Source organism: Falco biarmicus, chromosome 5, assembly GCF_023638135.1.
Source record: "Falco biarmicus isolate bFalBia1 chromosome 5, bFalBia1.pri, whole genome shotgun sequence".
Taxonomy (NCBI): Eukaryota; Metazoa; Chordata; class Aves; order Falconiformes; family Falconidae; genus Falco; species Falco biarmicus.
Window position 1 is genome coordinate 48,933,640 of NC_079292.1, and position 14,539 is coordinate 48,948,178.

General features: G+C 38.1%; 1 long non-coding RNA gene across 1 annotated transcript in view; it reads right to left on the reverse strand.

Moving 5' to 3' along the window:
- LOC130150612 (uncharacterized) overlaps nucleotides 1–14,177 on the reverse strand; it is a 61,635-nt gene extending 47,458 nt beyond the window's left edge. The window contains exon 1 of the long non-coding RNA XR_008822295.1: nucleotides 13,797–14,177. This is a non-coding gene — a long non-coding RNA (uncharacterized LOC130150612). The remainder of the gene's footprint in view (nucleotides 1–13,796) is intronic.
- Nucleotides 14,178–14,539: the final 362 nt, after the last annotated feature.

Below are 14,539 nucleotides of genomic sequence, written 5' to 3' on the forward strand. Positions count from 1 at the left end.
ATTCCTGACAGGGCTCTATCAAAAAATAACTACTGTATGACCCTACACAAATGCAATAATTTGTATTAATCAGGATGTGTAGTGATGCAGAGCACATGTCTTAAATTAGAAACTGCTCTTTCATCTGTATGTCAGCTAAAGACCACATCCTAATCTTAGCCATGTGCCATCCTGCACAGCACATGCATGTGCTCTCAAGATGTGGCATGGAAAAGGGGCTGTTTACCTTGCTGTGCTCCACACAGCATCCTGGGGGAAAAAAAACCCAAACAAACCAAAAACAAAAAATGAGGTGAAAAGTCAGCACCATACAGAGATATGTTTGAGTCACTTTAGAATGGTCCATTTTTAGCAATTGATTTATCCATTTTTTCCAAAGTGAAAGAAACACAGTATGAACACACAAAAAGTATCTTAATCACTGCAGTGCTTGTCACCCTCCTTGCATAACAGCATTATGAAAGCATCCGATCTGCACCAGCGTGCAGTGCTGACTGCTGAGAAGGCAGTTTGCAATTCAGTAAGATTCATACACAACATTGCCTTTCTCTTATCCTCTTGCAGTAGTGTTGGTAGCTGCAATTATACAGATTTTTTCTTCACACTTAACAAGCACCAAGGCTGCTGTGAATAGTATGATTTTTGTCTCTGGATGTATTAAAAGACCCTTCAAGGCTGAGAAAGTTACTGTTCGTATTTCATATACTTGAAGTTCAATATGAAAAAAACCAAAAAAAATGTCACTAGGTCAAGAAGCACAGACGTATTGATTTCTTCAAAGAGAAGGATGGGATCGCTGTATACCTTTAGCTCACAGTGACTGAACTATTTGCTATCTGGAAGTATTTTCTTGGTACTGATGATATCTAGCACCTCTGAGCTCAGCACAATATGTTTTGATTCAGAAAAGCTAAAGATGACATTTCAAGGGCTACATCGCTAAAACCCATGATAAAGACTGGAGCTAAGATCCAGGACATTTACAAGAAGTGATTACAGGCATCTTTTACAAGTGATCTCTGCTACAAAGAGCCCTCAGTATAATCACAGAAGACAAAAGAGTCAAGACACAAGGGGAAAGATAGGTTACCCTTTCTGTTGTCCATGTAAAACAGTGAGCATTAAATAGCATAAAGGGCTCAATCGAGAGCCATCAGGAGACCCACAGCAGAACTGGAAGTGGGACCTGTAGATGTCTCCTGCCTGACACTTCCACCGGAAAGCTGTATAGGTGGAGAACACGGATCACTTTTACAAAAAGGGTCTGGTACATGCTTTAAACCAAATGGAAATTCTTTTATCAGTGAAGTCATCAGGAAAAGTAGACACTAGTGAGGCAGTTATCATAAACCAGGTAGAGTTTGCTAGTCCTGTGTTTGTACCACTGGTGACCCAGCAGTTTTCTGAGAAACCATTAGAGGTCTGGTCTAGAAAAGGTTGTGGAAGAAGTTCAGTAATGCATCCACCTGGAGACTGAAGAGGTTGTTCAGTGCTGTAAGTATCTAGCACAGGAAAATGTGCTTCTTTAAAGAAAGTTTTTTACTGGTAAATTCTGAAGACTGCAGCAATATCTGAATTAAACTATGAAACAAACACTAGGGAACAGTGGCAATAGATTAAAGCGATTGAGTATCGTAAGGAAAGCTACAGGAACGTCAAGTATTTTTTTGCACAGAAATGGATCATTTATTCTTCAGCTCTTTATATCAAAGATAATGCACTAAACAAATGGATTAAAGCTATTTTTTTAAAAGATACTATCTGAAAGTAGGCCAGTAAGCCAGTTTCTCAAATTGGCCTGTTTTCAGCTCTGTGAATACAGGACTCCCTCCTCATTTATGACAGATGACTGAATTCAGGTGAAAGAAGCATAGTGAAGTCTTGGGGGTTTAAACTTCCTGTTCCAGTGTACCCAGATTTTTCAAATAACGTCATTGAAAGAACTGAGAATTTATTTCTAAAGACATTTTCTGCCGTATGAAAGAATGGAACATTTGAGATATCCTTTGGCAATTAAAGCATGTGAAAAAAAGTCAAAATAAATGGCATATTTGAGCCCACGTAAAAGACCCTAGAATTAAAACAAATGAGCTCTTTATTAACATGAATGAACGAAACACATACCAACTGCTTATGTGATTATGGATTTCTGTAGCCAGAAAAGTTCATGACATTTGTATCTCTATTAATCATTGTATTTTATGCGAGTTTATTAGAAGACTGCTATGGTATTTCTTCCCCCCTTCTTTTTAAATCATTTAGGTTTGTTTTCAATTTATACTGCTAATGATTTTTTGGTTTTAATAGTGTTTTGTAATTATAATAAACTTCTGGAGGTATTACCAGCTTTCTACAGAAACACACAATGGAAAAAGAAGGAATGTTCTGTTAAAGCACTATTCTGTAGTGCTTTTACCACTGCCAGCACTTCAGAGTATTTTCTTTACTCTCAGCCGTGTGATATAGTAGTGAAAATCACTCCACATTTCACAGCTTGAATGATGGAAGTGGACAGTTAGGATGGAGTCTACATATATATGGGTGAAAAACAAACCATCGCTCTTTTATAAGTGGGTGTGTGAGGAGGGCTATACTCACTTAACTGCCTTAAAAGGACATTAACAGTACAATTTAAAGCTCACAAGAGTTAAGGAAATACAATGAGACACCTTAATTCAGTGGGATCAGGCAATACTTTACCAATTTTAAGCATATTTTCACCTTTGTTTTCCACCAAGTGCTGATATGCCTGTCTCTCCTCATTACTGATTCCCAGTGCTACTTACTTTCCTGCGCAATTACGAGTCTGCCTTTCCCTTCTCAGCAAGCACCAGCCTTCAAAACCAGCCTTTCTTTCCAACACTAAGAACTTTTAGTCTCAATTTATTTATGTGATGTTCTTCACCCCAATTAGTTTAGATCAGATCTCTGTGCCATCATCATTCAACCTGAATGGCTTTCTTCCCATGTGCATGGGTTACTACTGGGCAAAGATGAGAGAACCAGAAATATAACTCCCACCACATAGCTTAGTTTTAATGTCTGGCAGGGCTCAGCAGATAAAGTAGACAATTTTACCTGGTTTACAGCACAGTCAAGTATTGATGGATTTTTAAACAGAAAGCAAAATGAACAGCTCTCACAAAAAAATACCTAAACCATTTGAAGACAAGAAGAGAACCCCCAGATTGCGGCAGACAACCAGCATAAGAAAACTCAGCTTGCCTATCTAATTCCAAGTGCAGAATAGTGTATTTTGTAATATGAAGCACTTAGCGATCTGGAAAATACACTATTATTGGTTACACTAGCAAAACTTCTCACATATAATACACACAGACATCACACACTAAACACATTCCTTTTTCTTTCTCTGTAGTCACTCTCCTTCCCTTAAATTTCCTAATCTCACTGTGCACTCATGTTGCCCCATATAGTGACTCTGCAGTTTATTTTAATTAAAGGTTGGTGTGGGTTTTTTTGTCTCCCTAATTGTTTCTCTCTTTTTTTTTTTTTTTTCCTTTTCCAGAACCATATAGACATTCAATTGAACTCTGGAACACATGTTTTTATAACAGATTTGAAGGACAAGACAGATGTAAAGGCAATACCATGCCCTCAGATTCATCATTACAGAACAGTAACTGAAAAGGTTTTAGGAATACAATAAAAACTCTGAAGTGGCACAAGGACATAACAAAAGAGACTTATCAACAAGGGTTTTTTTTCACCTGACTCAAATGTCTTTTCATTTTTAGGCTACAGGTGATCTTTAGAAATGTGTATTGAAAACGGAATGCATTTCTGTCATAAAAAGAAAACATAAACAAAATACCTGATTCTGCTTTGAGCCTTAAATTAAAATCTGAGTTCCAGTCTTAGCTTGAAGCTATAATTCGTAATTCTAAGCCTATCACCCAGCTTTCTGTATCACTCATCCTCACCCTGCACATCAGTTAATTCAAGAAGCATTTCTCATTCCTCTCAAAGTCAAGATCCATAATCACAGACTCTGCCCTCCCCTGGAAATGAGTAACCACTTGGGGGAGAAATGTGATCTGTATTTCAGCTCAAAGTATTTTTTGTCTTCTTTTTTTTTTTTCTGTGAGACAGGGAAGATTTTTCTTTGCCAGAAGTGAGGGCTTACACACTTATACAGCTATGGATCAGGATTCACAGAAAGCCCCAGCACCAATTACTTCTGACATCCAGCCACCACCACTCTGCCTACTGACACCCCACAGGGCTTCACAGACTCCAGCTGCCTTGCACAACACCTGAAAGGAGAGCTCTGGGACTGGAACCAGAGCGTGTGACAGGACACATCCAGCCACACGGCCTTCAGACGTCTGTGGAGGATGGCAGAGACTAGCAGACACTGGAAACTCTCCCCTTTCCATGCTTACTTTGCACAACTGGTGGAAAACCTTTACTGGATCACGGAGAGGAGGCATAGCAGAGGTAGATTTTTGACCTTCATCACACATGTTAAGCAGCACACATCCCAAAGAATCTCTTCAGATGCTAATCCTCCAAATGAGCAAGAAAGCAGCAGACATTGGGCCTGAAGGCACTGATAGCATCAAGAGTATGCCCTCCAAAATACTTAGGAGCAAGCACTCCACCAGATGTATACCTTTAGGCTTAAAGTCACCTTTCAATGGTTGCTTTATTGAAGGAGTTTTTCCTGAAACAGTAGTTGCACACTGGTGCTGCAGCAAGCCCCCAAAGAACTCCCAGTAACAGCAGTAATGAGAAACAACAGAATGAAATTGGTCAAAAAAACAGCTGTAGTAGCTAGTACTGAGACACACACAGAGGATATAAAAGGTAAGGGAGAGTGTGGTTTGGGTTTATATTTGCTTTCAATATCAGATATGGAGTAGGTCATCCCTACCTTCAATTCCAAATCTTTTTCTATGCCTTCTCTACAAAGAGAAACAAATCCTTGCAGATTTAACACAAGTAACTTTCAGAAGAGCTTTGTTCTACATAAAGCATGCTGATGGTGCTGCGAACACAACCAGTTCCTGTGAAGGGACTGAAAGAACCAACTGTGCAATACTCAGCTTTTGAGCCATTATGCAAAAACATTTTAACTGCCTTGGAGTTTTTCTTCCTAAGTGTTTCATTTCTATTTACTGTGAAATTAGCACAGGTTGCTTATGACAGAAACACATTTGCATTAATGAGTAATTATGCCAATCAAATTAAGAACTGTATTGGTAAAATCCATCAAGCTGTGGAGAACACAGGTTGTCTTTATGACTTGAGTTAACTTTTGAAAATAGCCAGAATATGATTTTCAAACATTTTAGAGAACATTAGAGGGTCTCAACAAGCACACAGCCAGACTCCCATTTTTTCCTGAATGTATTCCTATAAAAGCAGACATGCAAAGTGCAAAAGGGGCAACAGACGATCAGCACAGTAAAATGTGTAATTGCCCTGCATAATACACATGGTTATTCACAGACCCAGGACTCAGTCTCACCTCTTCGGGTTCACAAGACAGTGGTCCACCATCTACTACCTTGTACTGAAACCCAGGCATCACATCTCTTTGAAAAAAGAATGCAAGGAGAAGGTCTTCCTTCTCCATCCCCTGCCACCTCACCTCCCATGAAACATGAAATAAGATGCACTGTGTCTGAAGGGAAAGGTGGAATTAAACCTTCAGATCTTTTTTTGCCCAGGCTGCATCTGCCGTACTTCAGCTGTCAGTATGTGAAGCTGATCATGTTACAGCACACTGTATCTCTCCTCGGAAAACTCTCACCTCTCCAAAAGTGGGAATGGTCTACTCATAGTTGAGCTGTCACTTTGATTTTGACCTTCAAAGTGTATCTTGTGTTCCTTCTTTTAAAGTCTGATGCCACTTCTTTGTGTTGCTAGCATCTTTGTGGCCTACACATACAAGGTTTCTCATATGGTAACTGAGAGGAAGTCATAAAAATAAGATATCATACTTAACCAACTGGTCAAAATCAACAAACTCCCGAAAAACCAATAGCATTAGTGAATGGGTTTAAATCTCTGGATACATTTAATATAGAATCATAGAATCATTTAGGCGGAAAAAGACCTTTGAGATCATCAAGTCCAACTGTCAACCCAGGACTGCCAAGTCCATCACTAAACCATGTCATTAAGCACTGCATCTACGTGTTTTTTTCCTAACCTATTGACTTCATTATTATTTTTTTTTTATCAACGACGGGATGAGTTCTGTACTGTGAGAAAGAAAGACTTTTGGATGGAGAATTAGGAATGTTTTAAGGGGAATAGGATACATAAGGGACACAAGAGCTTTGCTTTATTTGTGGTCTACTTCAGGGCTGGTAAACTTATTACCTTAGCAATACTGAAAAGATATTAATAGGGCAACTCTGAGAGACAGAGAAGCAGAGAACAAAAAGACATGTCAAGATACATACATTCAAAGAGCTACATCAGCTGGCCCTTGAGAGAATAAAGATACTACAGGTGCAAGGACTAAAAAAAGATCAGGTAAAAGCTCAGCATTTGTATTAAGAAGCTCATAAAACTCACAGTGAAATATAGTTCAAGTGTTATCTTAAATACGCCAAATAAAGAGAAAACGAGGGAACACTGTAACGTCACACCTTTGTAATGATGTGAAAGGAGCTTACAATAAACAACTCTCAACCAGAGTGGATACTATGGAGTATCTTCCAACAGTGAACTGTCTTAAAAGGTTCTTATAGAAGCAATGTGACTTCATTTTTTAGCATTTTAATGACTTCATGAGACAGAAGGCACCAGTGGAGATCCAACAACTCACCCAACATTAGATTCAGCCTGGAAAGTCAGACTTTCCAGTAAAACAGGATCACAATTCAGACTGGAAGGGGCTACTTCACTACTCTCATAGTGAAGTTTTCCCTTGTATTCTGTCTCAGCTGCTCTTGTTTCAACCTATTGATGTTGCCTCATTGTGAAGAGCCTGGCCTCACCTTCTTGATGGCTGCCTCATAAGCCACTCCAAAGCCACCTCTGCTCCAGGCTGAGCCAGCTCTGGCTCCTCAGCCTCTCCCCACAGGGCAGGTGCTCCAGCCCTGGACTGCAGCAGTGGGTCTTGGCTGAACTCATGCCAGTTTCCCCATGCCTTTTGGCATTGGCTCCATCTCATGTAACTTGAGGACCTACATTTAAGTAAGCTCTTCTTGCATCTCTAGTTTAAAGGAAGAAATATATAGCCTCAACAGACCTACCATACAGACCCATTATTGCACCAGCTGAACTGGTTTTTGACAGTGCTTATTTTCCCTCTTTAACTGGGGAAGGAACTCAGATGGAACAGCCACATTTCCTCAGTCAAGTTAGATTACAGAAAGTTCAACCATAGTGTCACCCTTTTTATTCCCTTTGAACTAATCTTTCAAAAGATTTGTAAAAAAAAAAAGGGAAAATCAGTTCTAGGAAGTGGGTCACTACTTATGATGCTTGCCTATGAGTAGATACTTGCCAAGACCGACAAGAAAATGACACCAGTCAGCAATTTTTTGTTTACAGTTACTTTCACTCTGTAGTCATACTATCTTGAATGGTTTGACTTTCATACAGCTCAGAAAGTTTCTTATTTTGACAGTAGCTTTCTGGGTTTGCTACTAACATCACAAAAAGATCTGTTTGTACTAGGTTTACCTTTTTTCCTCATTTTTGTTTCAACAAAGAAAAAGATGCTGAAGTGTGTCAGTGCAATATGATTTGCCAAAGCACCTCCTGATGCCAGTCAGAGAAGCAAAAGGGTTCCTCTCATTTGCAGTTGTAGACATTGCACATATTGGAACTGACACTGATTAATTAGATTCAATAGAATGAACCAAAGCAAATATTTAATAGAGCAGGGTGCACAGTCAACGCAAACAGTTTGTAAATAACTCACTGGCTGCATATTCAAATTCATCCAAGTAACTTCAGCAAACATGAACCACTAACACACTGCCCAAAACCCAGGAATGACTCTCAGCCAGAAAAGAAAAAGTGAAATTAGCATGAATACCATTTGCTCAGCCTTAACCTTTACATTAAATTCTATGAGGCAAAACTGTTACACTTTGTTCAGCTTGAACATTGCATAAAAACTCTCTACAAAAGTATATTTACATCTCCAACCCAGAAAATCTTTCCTCCTTATTTCAGACTCTCCACCTAATGGGAGTATTACATATTGTCGGAATTTTAAAATCAATGGCAATGATAATTCAAAAGTTTTAAACCACTGTTCTTCCTTTCCAGAATTTTTATGTATTGCAGATTTTTATACATTTTGTTCATAAGATCATAGGTAAAACTCTCAAAACCACAACTGACTTATAAATCTTAGTCACTTTCTTTTAAGAAATGATCTAAGTCAATTGTCTGCTTACCTCCAAAGTCAAAATTACAAAGTTATATGAAGATTTCTTGTTGTTTATGTCTTGAGCATACCCTTACTTGACACACTGGTTTGATAAGGAACATGCCTTCACTAGAAAGCAGCCCTTGTTCACTGCATATTGTATCTTATCTTTGCAGAAGAGTTATCTTTGAACTAATGTACTCATACAAAGTAAGATTTAATGATATGTAACACTTGCATGCAACTTCATTACACTGAAGGCTAGAACACTTTTATGTGGTTCAATGATAAAGGTACAAATGAACACTTTGAACAAAATCCCTAAGTGGTTAAACCACATTATAAAGTAGCGACATTTGGCTAAAGAATCAAAACCATACAAATAAATAATAATGTCTGTATGTTTGAGCAAGCTGTGCATGTGAAGGAAGATGAGTCACTTCGTTTTCTTATGTTGGCCTTGTGAAAGCTGAGCAATGCAATTATCTTCTTTTGCATTGTGCTAGTTTTACTTAATTGGTATTACATTTTTATTTTTTCCATACTCTAATTTTTGCAGCGGGTGAAGTGCAAGACTCAGGGAAGCAAAGCACTGCTATAATTTAGTTTGCTCAGGTTTCATTTAAAGAATATTTCAGTACTTTTACATAAAAATCAAGCCAAAGTGGGTGGACTCTTACTCACCCAAATAATGGTTAATAAATATTTCTACTGGACAGTTTAAAATTGGATTAATTTACCTTCATTTAAAATTAGGAAAGAAAAACAAATGAGAAAAACCTTTCAACCAGGCCAAAGAGTTTATTGAATCCATACTATGCATAAGAAGTATTTAAGAAGGTATATAAAGCTAGAAATATGCTTAGGTCTTTTGTTCCTTATGCCAAATAAAATAAAAAAGCAAAAATTACTACAATTACAGTGATGACTCTGCTAGTTGACTTATGAAATATGTGTGAGCACAGGCCAAATGGCAAAAGGCATGCCGGGCTACTATTATTACCACCAAAACATGCAGACCAACAAAAAATACACAAAAATCTTGACATTGAAATGCATAGCACAAAGCCTGGGTATACCTTTAAATAAAATATTAATAAATATCTCTTTCCTATTGTCACATATATCCCAACTGGAATTAATGGGACATCAAAAAGACTTTTTCCAATATCAGGCTTTGACAAAGTCCATGTAAAGCCAGCTAAGTTGGACAACGGTTCAGACAGAATTAGTATTAGAATCACATGTGCTTCTATTTTTACTAATGAGCTTGAAGATCAAGCCCTTGAATAGGCTTGTTCATCACAAATAGATTCATAGGAATCAAAAAAAAAGTACTCCTGATAAAGTAGCATACAAAGAGGAAGGCAGTCATATTTTGCACTAGTTTGGAATATGGGATCCAAACTATTAATAATAATGTCTACATCAGTAGACATCATTACCTACAGTAGTACACTTGGATGTGTGCACTGAAATGAGATGGCTGTGACCTAGAACAGGCCACCATAAAGCAGGTAGCTAAATTTGGTGAGGATCTCACCTGAAGAGACAAACAGTACAGACATCAAGCTTTTAAGCTTTTACTTGAAATATTGGCCAGTGGTGTGAAAGCAGTATCACCTTGCATCTAACTATGTAGGCTGACTCAGCAGTCAGACAAGAGCACTGACTTGATGCGTGTGCATACACATAACAAAGATGGCTTTCATACCATCTCATTCTCTAACCAACACCACCTTGGCCTTGCTTGGGTTGCATTTCAGCCTCACAGTGCAGGAGTAGATTTGCAGTGGCTGCTCTGCCAGAGCTCTGCTGGAACACGGGTACTCCTGCAGTGCTATAGGTGCTGTCACGCAGTGAGAGCTGAGGGAGGCACACTTGTCAGCAGCCAAAAACATGAGACCAAACCCAGGTTTTATTATTCATTTTGTAGCCTGGTGACATTTCCATCAACTCATGCAAACTCTAACAAAGAAAAAAGTAACTTTGGACCACTGACTCTGGAATCCTCCAAGCTGCAGTAAATATTCTTAGTAGCCCATAATACTGTTGAGTGATTCATACAGAGATATTTATGAATATGAAAAATCATAATTTTAAGAAGACATGTCATTTTGATCTTAATATTGAATTCTGAAGTTTTGTGGTGAAAACCAGTGCAGCTTACCTTTTTTTACAAAAGTAGTCCAGTACTGCACAATTCTCCCAAGCAGCACATTTTGCACACACAGCAACTTTCTTACATGATTGTGAATAGCAAGCAATCCACTGGCAACACTATACAAGAGTAAAAGGATGAACAGCCCTACACACAAAACCTATTAAAACTAAAACCACCAGGCTCTGTTTTCAAGGCATTCAAAAGTCAAAGTCAGAAGCATTACTAATGGCAGGCACATGTAATAAGATCTGTGTGGTGAAGCAATGCATCGTTGCGGCCAGATTTACAGCCAGATCATCACTTTAGAAATATCAATAGCTGGATAAGGTCCAAGCTACTTCCTCATCAAAGCAGCATGACTCCTGACTCCAGTGAAAATAATAACCTCAGTTTGTGGAGACAAAGTCCTGATCAATAATGAATCTTAATGTGTCTGTGGGATCTTCTGCCTTCTCAGTTACGAATTGGTACTGACACCTTGGCACTGCTCGCTGAAAGCTGAGTGGCAAACACGGGCTTGTGAAAGTTGAATAAAAATATGATATTTGAAGCATGGTTTACCAGAAAGAACTATGACACAACTGTAAAATGTGGCTATGGGAAAACTAGAGGAACGTTTGATTGTGGTTATAACATTTCTGATATGAAATTTAGCCTGACACGTGTGGTTAAGGCCCTAAAAAATCACATAAGACCTTAGTCCTTCAAACCAGCTCCCCAAGTTTTGGAGCCAAAGGACAATCATCAATCTTTTCAAGTTCCTCATGGATTGTCATGTAGCCTGCTCACCAAACTCATAACTGAAAACACAACCAGTTTTGCTGTTTAACAGAATACAGAGATTAGCTATGGGCCACATACCAAAGCCATGTGACTTGGAGTTAGAGATGCACAGCTCTGGGCTGAGCAGATTTCATTCCACCAGCTAAAATTTCTGATGCTTTGTCTCTCAGAAAAAACCCCCAGTATTCACCAAGAAGGTCCCTGCAAACCTCAGGGAAAACTTGTTTTACTAAATTAGACCCCAAGCCATTTAATCCTTTCTTTGGTAACTTGATGACTTAAGAAGCTAGGCACTCATGCCTGCCAGCATAGGTTTCACTCTGTTTTTCAGTGTAACTCGGAGACTGACTTAAATGCTAAATTGCAGGCTTTGCTCTTCATTCTGCATTTGTATTATCATAAATCTGGATGTGAATTATAGCTTTAGAAGCACTACATTCTTAAAATATATTTCCAAACATGTTCTGAAGCCAAACAATTCTATGGCTAACGTTCACATGAGTAAAGAGGACAATCGCCTGTCCAGGTTTCCAGTGATCAAGTTTGACGATAGATCCACAAGCATTCTGACACAAATACAGAATTCCACATGCTCTGGGAAATCTGTTTTACCAGTAGTAGGTTAGGACTGAGGCCCCAAATAAACATCTCTTGTACTTTTTATGTAACTCTTGTATTCATTTAGTAAGTGTTAAAATAGATGTTAAAATTCAAAACGTTCACAGCCACTGCTCTGATAGAAACGTTAAGTATCTCAAACATGCATTTGAACAGACATTTCTGTAGGACCAAGTGAAAATTCATCAAACAGCATAAATGCTTGCCTAAACATCCACTGATGTTGGCAGCATAACCATATGTGAAACTTCTGACTGAATCAGGACCCCTAACTGCTTCAAGCCATTTTCTCACCTGGACTTCCAGAGACGTCACTACCATTCCAATCACATGTCCTGCACTGCACAGTCGCGTGGATAATGTTTCATACATATGTGTATGACAGAGGCCAGAAATATTTTACTCATATGCGTTTTACTTATAGCATTCCAAATCTTCCCTGGAGCACATATACATGTTCTAAATTCTAGAAACCCTGACTTTGTAGTATTTCTGAAGAAATTAAGCTTGTCTAATGTTTGCACAACAAAAGGCTGAAAATCAGGCTTCTGAACTCATGTTTATATGCTTTAAGAAATGACCTGATTTTTAAAAGCACTGAGCCTCAGGTGACTTTGGCGGATTTAGGGGAAAGGTTTTCTAATACAGCTGGAACAAATGCCTAATCTGCTCCCTTTGTGGTTGATAGTATTGCTGCTGAGCTCAGTGGAGCTCAGCTGCTAACTTTTAAGACTTCTGTTTTTGAAAAACAGGTAGTCATAGGAACTGAATACCTAAGATGACTCAAAGAACAGAGCAGGGGTTTCAGAACACCACAACCAAAACATGCTCCCTGTTTCTGAGTGTTCACTGTCACTGCTTGCTTGAAAGACTAACAGGTGTGTGGGAAATAGGATATGACAAAGATGTTATCTTGTTTCAAAATAATTTTAATCCTATCATATTTCCTATGCCCCCCTTGCCTGGGTCTTCAAAGTGAAGATATGCCATCTGTTTCAATAAAAAAGGAAAAGTATTCATGTACAGAAGTACACACATGATTGGGGCAGTGCCAGAACTAGGGAGAGCAAATAAGAGTCTTTTCTTAAAAAAATATGAAACACAGAAAATTACGAAACAATGAAACACTGTCCTTCCAGCACTCTATTCTTATTATTCTTCAAGTTTGTAATTTAAAGCAACATACTGAAGGGGTCCAGTAAGTTCAACTCTCCATATTTCTTTTTAATTTTAATTTAATTTATGGGTTATTAGTAGAATCTTCTCAACTGTGTTTCTCTTCTTTTAATTTCTTTTTTTTCTTTTATTTTAATAATTGAGTCTCTTCACATTGCAGCTAATGCACTTTTCAGTGTTTTAGTTATAATTACCAAATTCAGAATGAAAATGAAAACCACTTAATTATGTAATTGTCTTAGAAACAGCATGATAATTAAAGCCCTCAGAAAAGCAGCCGAGAGACACTGACTGTGCAGAAAGGTAAAGAAAATTTAATACAGGTGTCTCAGAAAAGGACTAAATAAAACATTATAGTGAAAGAAATTATATATGCATCCCTGAACAGATGCCCTTAAGAACTGTATACCTTAATCAACAAAAACCATCATATTTACTTAACACAGCATGTTATGAGACATGTCACCATAAAGTGGTTATTCAGAAGTTATAAGAGACTGAAACTACATATGACATTACAAGAAACAGTGTTGAAGATGAAAATAAAGTGTAGGACAAGATTAAGAAGAAAACTAAAAATACAGGTGGGATTAATCTGCAAATAAAAGTTAAAAGTTTACTAAGCAATATATAAAAAATAATAAAAGCTGAAGATGTACTCGTTGAAGGACAAATATAAAAAGTTATTACTAGTGTTGTGATAAATCTTCAAGGAGGGGTACACTCAGTATAAACTTTTTAGACACAGATCTCCAAGCTGTTACACTTCCCTAAACTTTGGAAGTATCAACAGCTGCACAAAGTAAAACCAAACCCAGCTGGACACTTAGATAGCAAAAGGGCAAATCTAGAAAGGTTTCACATTTATGATTTGCATGAGAAATTTTTCAGTTAAATCCAAGAAAAACACTAACATATACCCTGCTAAAAAGCCTTAACCCCTTCATGCTGGACTTGTGAGGTGATGACACAGGAGAGGATTAGGCTATGATCAGATGGGGAAACTGGATAAAACCCACAGAATTTCTGCTGCTGCCCACAGACAAGAGTAGTAGTCACTGTGTGCACACTGCAAAAGTCCTACCAGCTGCAAGGGGCGATACAAGCCCTCAGAAGTGCTCAGAATACATGTGGAGAATGGTACCTCTGTAGATAACTTGCAGCACCTCTGAATTAACAGCACCCGACTTATTATGCTATTTCTCCTGAATGCTATCACCACACAGAAAATACCGTTACATTTGAAGCTAACAGAATACATGAAAACTCATTTTCTTTTTTATACTAGAAGCCTCAAACTGCCACACCAGGTATCAGCTTCTTTCTGTTCCCAGCAGTTAACATTAATTTCACACGTGTTTTGGCATTTGGCAGTAGATAATTATTGGCTGCACTCTTTGCTGTGAAGTGCTCTCCTTTTATAATTAAGAAAT